We start from the raw sequence: 7439 nt of genomic DNA, 5'->3' as shown, positions 1-7439 counted from the left end.
AGGGAATAAGCCCTGAATGTGTTTAGTAAGCCCCAAGTGTGGCCTGGTAATGTCTAAACAAAACTAATGAACATTTGATTAGGCCAAGCCTAAGAGTATCAACTATGGTGTATGGTACAAAAAAACAAAAACAAACAAACAAACAAACAAAAAATTCATACATCAGTTATGTTTATCTGTATGTATAGCCCTAAAGTTATAGAGAGACATTTGTTGTTTTACAAGTTTAAGTTTAGTTTTAATCTATTTCATAATCCATATTTCAAAAGCACATTACAGTGTTATTGATATACTATTATAGTATTTGTTAATGTTTTGAATTTGCTTTTATTTTTCTATTTTTAGTTGTCATTTTAACCCTTTGAGCGGTACGGTCCCACATGTGGGATTTTTATTTCTGTGCCCCTGGGCGTACGGTCCCACATATGGGATTTCGAACGTTCAGCAACGTCACATAACTGCAATATTCAAACTTGTGCTTTCGCGCTTTGGCTGTGAGACAGACGCGCGCAGCTCTTTTCATATATCACAACTATGCAGTGTTTTCAGCCACATAACGTTTCTTTTAAGGTTTCAGACATTTAAATAAGCATAAGCACCATTAAAACAATATATTTAAAGTTTATAAAATACACACTGATGTCAGACATCAGTGGAAGGAGCAATTACAGTCCATTCAAATACAATTTGCCAACATTTATTCATATCCAGGCACGTGCACACATAGACAAAAAAGGGGCTTGAGCACCTGCCCTTTTTCTTCCTCGAGAGAAAGTGCCCTTTTTTCTGGGGTGCTTTTTTTTTTTTTTTTTTTTTTTTTTAATAAATGAATATATATACCTGTTTTCGCACAGCTTCCCTGTCAAACAAATATATTTACTGAATAAAACAAATAAAAAAATACTATATCAGGTCAGCTTTGTCGAGTTCAGATGCCCTCACTCCGCGACGCGCCATTCATGCCCGCACGCACGCGCGCCACGCCCCACCTCACCTAGAGTTTGCTGCTAGCTGAAAACTTGTGACAACTATTCCCGCGAAAATGCAACTGCTGTCTGGCGATGAAAAGCAAAAAAGAAAAAAGCCCTAGATGGATGCATCCCATGCATTTCTTTCAGGTAAGCTAACCTATGTTCACAAACCTGAAGGTTTTGGCTATTTAAGGGTTATTTATACATTTAACGTTATTTATACATTTAATAGTTTGACCACCATCAACACATCTGCCTGATTTGATACTAATGAAATTTATGTCATATTATAATTTATTTATTTTTTATTCTGCTATGCATTGCGTTTTGAACCCTGGTAAAGATATCAGTTGGGCTGTCAATACCAGAAGAGGAGCATCCATGAACCGCATTATTAGACAGTTTTCTAAGGATGCACGGTTTATTAAAACTATTTAAAAATCAAAATACAACATTAGCTACATAATGCTATTCTTAAATCTATGCCTACACAGGATAATACATAAATAAAAGTTTATTATTTAACTAATAATATATTTTTAATCATGGTGGTTGGCTTTGATCGTGCATTTGATCGTGCTGTGCTGTCTAACAACAAAAATCAGCAGGCTTTTGGCGCCTTCTGCAGGCATTTGTTATAATATATAATGTATAAATAACAATTTAGGAAAAAAAAAATCTTGATGTGTGTAAAGGTGATAGAGAGGATTTTTTCGTTGACTGAGAATCCAAAGACTCTTACTGAGTTTTTGAAATGAGCACATGCGTAAGAACAGCCCCCCTCCTTCACAGCTCATTTCAAAGGAACGTCTCCCAAAACTCGTAAACACTCGTATTGGAACACTAGTGTTTACCACCGGCATTCGCTGTATTGTGTTAGTGGATTCATTATGTCGGACTCACCGCAGGTAACTCATAATCTGCAGTTGTTACTCCTGTCTCCTGACAAAAACATTGCATGCGGCGCCTGTGGAGTGTGGAAAGTTACTGGAGAGCGCAGTCGCGCTCGTCTCTCACAAGGAACGTCACGGCAGTGATTGACAAGCCAGAGGGCCAATCGTTTACGCGATGGTGTTTTTAAGGCCCTACCTCGTGCACAGATGATGTATAGTAATATTATTACTTTCAGTGCACCAAATAAATAGTCTTTTATCAGTTAGTAAAGACAGTTTCAAGTAATATTGCAAAAATGTATAAAACAAAACATCCTCTTTAGCACCTTTAAATATGCAGATTAGCTTGTATTGGTTAATTTAGAAGAAATCTACAGATGCAAACAGATGGAGGGTAGTAGGCTTAAAACAAACACCATCTAAATGTGTAGGGTGAGGGCTAAGTTTTATTTCCATTAGAGTAAAAGACATGGAAGCAAAAATGGACCACAATCTTAAAATTGTCCACTTCATGAAAGAAGTATTCCAATAACACCAAAAAAATTAAAACGATTTATTGATTTATGCAAAATAAACAAATTATTAGTGAAACTACGTCGCTTTCCTTGGTGCAGTCATTTATTCTAAATATATATAGCTACTTGAAAATAGTTGCTGTTGACTTCTCTTGTGATAAACCTAGTGAATACTAAAGAAGACCATGGTCTCTGTGTGAACTAATTATTTTGTAGAAATCTGTGGAGTATAAAACAATTGCGTGAGTGTAAGGGAAGTCAAAGTTGTCTTAATATATTTAAAGCAGAACCAAGTAACTTTTTTTACCTTCATAAATAGTTTTCTAAGTCCTTACGATAGTTAATTGACTTGTAGTGGTGTGTTTGAGGCGTGCATTAACCCACCGACCCGAAACAATCTCGCCTCATGTTCACGTTCACGCGAGAGTGACAAAATGCTTTACGGTAATTCAAAAACAATGTATATATATTATGACTTTATAAGACAATTTCGAAAATTACCCACCTCCATTGAGTGTACAGTATTTGCAAATTACCCACCTCCTCTTTCTTGTACTGTATTTGCAAAACTTTTTTTTTCAGCGTCGCGTCATTTTACGTCACTACAGGGCGATGTTCGCAGAGCTCTGTGTTGATTCAGTGCAGAATATATTGGTATTTAGCAACAGCGGCCGTGAATCAGTGTGTTTTCGGTAGTTTTTGTATTCTATTTATCATCGTAATGGTAAATTATTGTGTTTGTGGAGGTTGCACAAACTTCAGCCTGTCAGGACATCGAGTACAGAGGTTTACTAACAAGAAAAACTACGCTGCTATCTTCTGTGCCGGGGTTTGTTTTGTGCAAGTGAAGAGACGGGACTTCACTTCTGCATCTGCGTCGAAAAACGCGTTCATTTTAGACTGGAGGATTATCATCCTGGCGATATGATGGAGTTCAACATTGTAATACTTCTGTAAATGATTATATTGAATGAATAAACTTACACACGCTATGCTTCTTCACCGTTTTTACTTGAATCAATTTCAACACTGATGAATACAAATGATGTACACATGCAGTCTCACACTCACACAAAACAGTTTTGAATGATGTGCTGGTAATGTAAATACTCCAATTTAATGCATGCCATGTAACTTATATATACATTCAAGTTCACACAACTACATAATCACGGCGTCATATACATCCTCACACTATCAGTGAATGGGCACGGAATAAACTCATAACACAGAATTAATGAATAAAGGATAACATGAAACACATAGGCCTACAGTAACACTATATGTTTGGCCGCCGGCGGGAGACATGATCACGGATCCGTCAGAGATGCAGCCCCAGGTAGCCAGCGGAATCGGGCCAATTGCGGCTGAGTGTCGGCTCACTCGGCTGTGTACTGGCACCGGCATGCCAGAAGTGAGCCAGCTCTGGCCCAGTAATGGTTGCCAGATTTGGCCAGGCTTTGGTTGTGTGGATCTGGCCCGATTGTGGTTGACAAATGGCACATTAGGCACATTCGCCCCACTATAGGCCATAAGTGCTGGCCTCATTTTGCGTACGATATTGCCATTACAAACCTGGAGAAGGTTAGGTTGTGTATTGAGAGTGGATAGATCAGGGCCTGGGACATGGGGTCTAAGAACTTTTCAAAGTGGGTCATGTTTTAACTATGTAGCAAACTGATCTGCATTTGTCATGAAATTACTTAAATGCAATATATTTTAATATAACATAATACATAATTACAACTTATTTATTGTTTTAAAACATATATTATGCTCTGGCCTCTCCCTATTAATGTTTGTTATTTTATTCCATTAGTATTTTAATTTTATATAATTAAATAATTACCAAATTCAGTAAATTTTAATGGATTAAACAAAACTTATTTATTGTTTTTAAAAAAATATATGGCCTCTCCCTGTTAATGTTTGTTATTTTATTGTATTAGTATTTTAATTTTATATAATTAAATAATAATCAAATTCAGTAATGGATTAAAATTAATTTTAATGGATTAAACAATCAAAATATACAAACAAAAAAGAATGAAGAAATCACCAAAGTCAATATATAGTTTTTAAAGCTGTATAACGTTTTGCCACATTCTCTTTTTTGTTTAATCTATTAAAATTAACTGAATTTGGTAATTATTTTATTCATAAATTCATACAATCAGTGACTGTCCCAGCTAACAATGTTTTTTAGGGACGGCACCCAAAATTATCAATTAATTCACTCCATAATCAGTATGTAATATAATGCTTCAAATCTACAATGTAAATGCTGCGTGACTTTTACGTGTTTTAATGCGGGCGTGCGCGTGATCATTCGAGTCGCATTTGAACTGGAGCGGAGAAAGTTACCATGGAAACGGTGCGGCACCTCTCAACTGACAAGCAGCGAACACCGTCTCTCACTGTTGTTTTCACTACTTTCAGGTAAGTTTAGTCCCCAAAATTACACAAATAGTACATACAAATATTCCTGACTCTTTCTTTAATGTAAATGACTGGCTTTCGTTGAATATTTACTTTATAGAAAATGGTTTAGTGTCTTTGAAAAAGTCCATTAGCATCTCAGCCATTAGGTTAGCTATAGAAGTTAAGTATAGACATGAACTCGTTTATGTAAGTTTGGGCTTTTAATCATATATCTTATGTGTATATGAGAGATTTTGATAGATTTGTAAAGGTTTTGCTGGTAAGCTAATTAATTTAACCTAAAAGTATGCACTGTACCGTTAATCGGTGACGTCACGTACATGGAGAGTGTAAATGGGCTGAAACTACTGTATTTCAAACACGTTTTGATATTTCATGGTAAACATTTCCAAACACGAAACTATCTCAAACTTGTTTGATCTTTCATGGTAAAATAGCTTTTACGTCCAAACATAAGTGACAGTATGAGCATTACTGAATAAGTAATATTAAACCTAAAAGTTTAAATTCTGTTATCTTAAGACTTTGTGTGTATATTCTGTATATTATTCTTTTTCTTTTCTGCATTTCACCTCTGCTATAGTTTATTTATAATGAGCATGCCATTGTTTACTAAATATTGTTGGCTCTGTGACAAATTGTTCATGTTCCCAGATTTTTCCATGCTGATGGCAGTGCAGTTGGACATCTTTAGACATTGTGAACAATGTGACTGGTAAGTGATACCTCAAACATACACTACCATTCAAAAGTTTAGGGTCAGATTTGTAATGTATTTGAAAGAAAGCTTTTATGCCCACCACTGCTGCATTTATTTAAATTAAAATACAGTAAAAAATAATATTGTGAAATTACAATTTTAAAATTCAGGTCTTAAAAAGCCTTAAAGTCCCTGTAAAGTCAATTCTGAGAATTGTTTCTAAACACATTATAAATGTTACAAATGTATTGCTGAAACACATTACAAAGACTGTGAACTATGTAGTACTGAATTGTGAAGTTAGAGCATTTTATATTTTTTTCAGGATTTTTTGGGGGGGCTTGATGATGCACTGGAGCCCCTGAGCATTTGTCAGCGCCTACATCTGTCGACAACAGCCTGCAGTATGTGCCCACCAATGAGTGTAAGTTGCCTTGTGTGCTTATGTTATAAGTAGTCCACAGTAACTCTACCAAATTTTGCCACCCCCTAACGTGATTATTTTATTTATATGCATCAGTATAGCTGTAATGCTAAGATACTGATGACACTAAATCAATTTTAAAGTTTTTATCCAAAGTGAACTTTAAAGTCCTTGTATAAGTTTTTACGTTGTTACATGCCAAGGAACCTTGGCGGGCATACCATTAAAACCCCAACTGACCAACAAAGATATCAATGATTGTGTAATCCTTAGAACTCAGTTTTGGATGGGTTCTAGAGGGCATGCTGCGGATCTGCACAGTATCTGCTTGTTTATATTTTTGAGTACTGCCAATATACATAGACCAGTCATCACGTGAAAATAACAGATCCAATCCTAAAATCCTGAAAGAAAATAAATAAAAAGAATAGACTTGTGTTTCTATTTCCCTAATCTTTGATTTTGTTTTTCCAAAACAGGAAGCCTGCTGAAGAAGACAGAGGACTGAGACAACACATGCACTTGAACACAAATACACACCCTATACATCTGAGGTTTTTTTTTTGTTCATGTGTAATTTTAATATTTGCTTTTGCATGTTTTAAACACCTAATTTTCAATGCATATTTTGAAATGAAATAAAAGCTCAATTTGAATTAGTTAATTGTTTTCATTTTGGGAAACATGGCTATAGGCCCTACGGAAGAACATGGTACTGTTTTCTGTGGTATATTGCTCAATGATTTTACATGGGTTTCACATTAAATTACAGGTGTACATGGGGTGTAACATACAGGTTTGTCTGAGCTCATCTAAAATATGAGTTGAAGCACCTGCAAAGAGGATTTGTGACTGTCACAAATAGTTTAGAGCCAATCACTGTAAAGCACTACACCTACAGTACAAAAGTGTGACACTTAAAGCCTCTGAAAAAAGCTTCCATTCTGCAGTTCAACTTCTTGAAATGAAAAATATTTGCATAGTAAGTTTATATATATATATATATATATATATATATATATATATATATATATATATTATATTCTTCTTTAAGTCTTTAAAAATATATTTGAGTAGTTTTTGATAACCAATTAATTACATGAACTACTTGTCTTAATACTTATACGTACATATAGGTCTACTTAATTTAACAAACAAGCTAATATTGCTTTGGTAAAATGTTTTTTTTTTGTAGTTCTTATTAATTAAATAGATGTAGTTATGTATTTCATATACATTTCCCTTTGGAACCCAGACCTGCACCAGGACCGGCTAATTGGCCCTATTCCAGCAGTGTTGGCTCAGTTTCGGCACCCGGACTCGCGCCAGAACCGGCTAATTGTACAATTTATGCCGGCGTGATTGTGGCCCTATGCCGGCAGTGTCGGCTCAGTTTCGGCACCCGGACTCGCGCCAGAACCGGCTAATTGTACAATTTATGCCGGCATGATTGTGGCCCTATGTCGGCAGTGTCAGCTCAGTTTCGGCACCCGG

General features: G+C 35.6%; 1 long non-coding RNA gene across 1 annotated transcript; it reads left to right on the top strand.

Annotated features, from left to right (window-relative positions):
- The first annotated feature begins 4692 nt into the window (after nt 1-4692).
- Nucleotides 4693-6554, top strand: LOC125262847. Its single transcript, XR_007183633.1, has 4 exons — nt 4693-4818; nt 5476-5536; nt 5847-5945; nt 6425-6554. It is a non-coding gene; the product is annotated as an uncharacterized LOC125262847 (long non-coding RNA).
- Nucleotides 6555-7439: the final 885 nt, after the last annotated feature.

Source organism: Megalobrama amblycephala, linkage group LG2 (genome assembly GCF_018812025.1).
Source record: "Megalobrama amblycephala isolate DHTTF-2021 linkage group LG2, ASM1881202v1, whole genome shotgun sequence".
NCBI classification, from domain to species: Eukaryota; Metazoa; Chordata; class Actinopteri; order Cypriniformes; family Xenocyprididae; genus Megalobrama; species Megalobrama amblycephala.
Note: the sequence above shows the minus strand (reverse complement) of the source record. Positions and strands in the feature narration are given on the sequence as shown.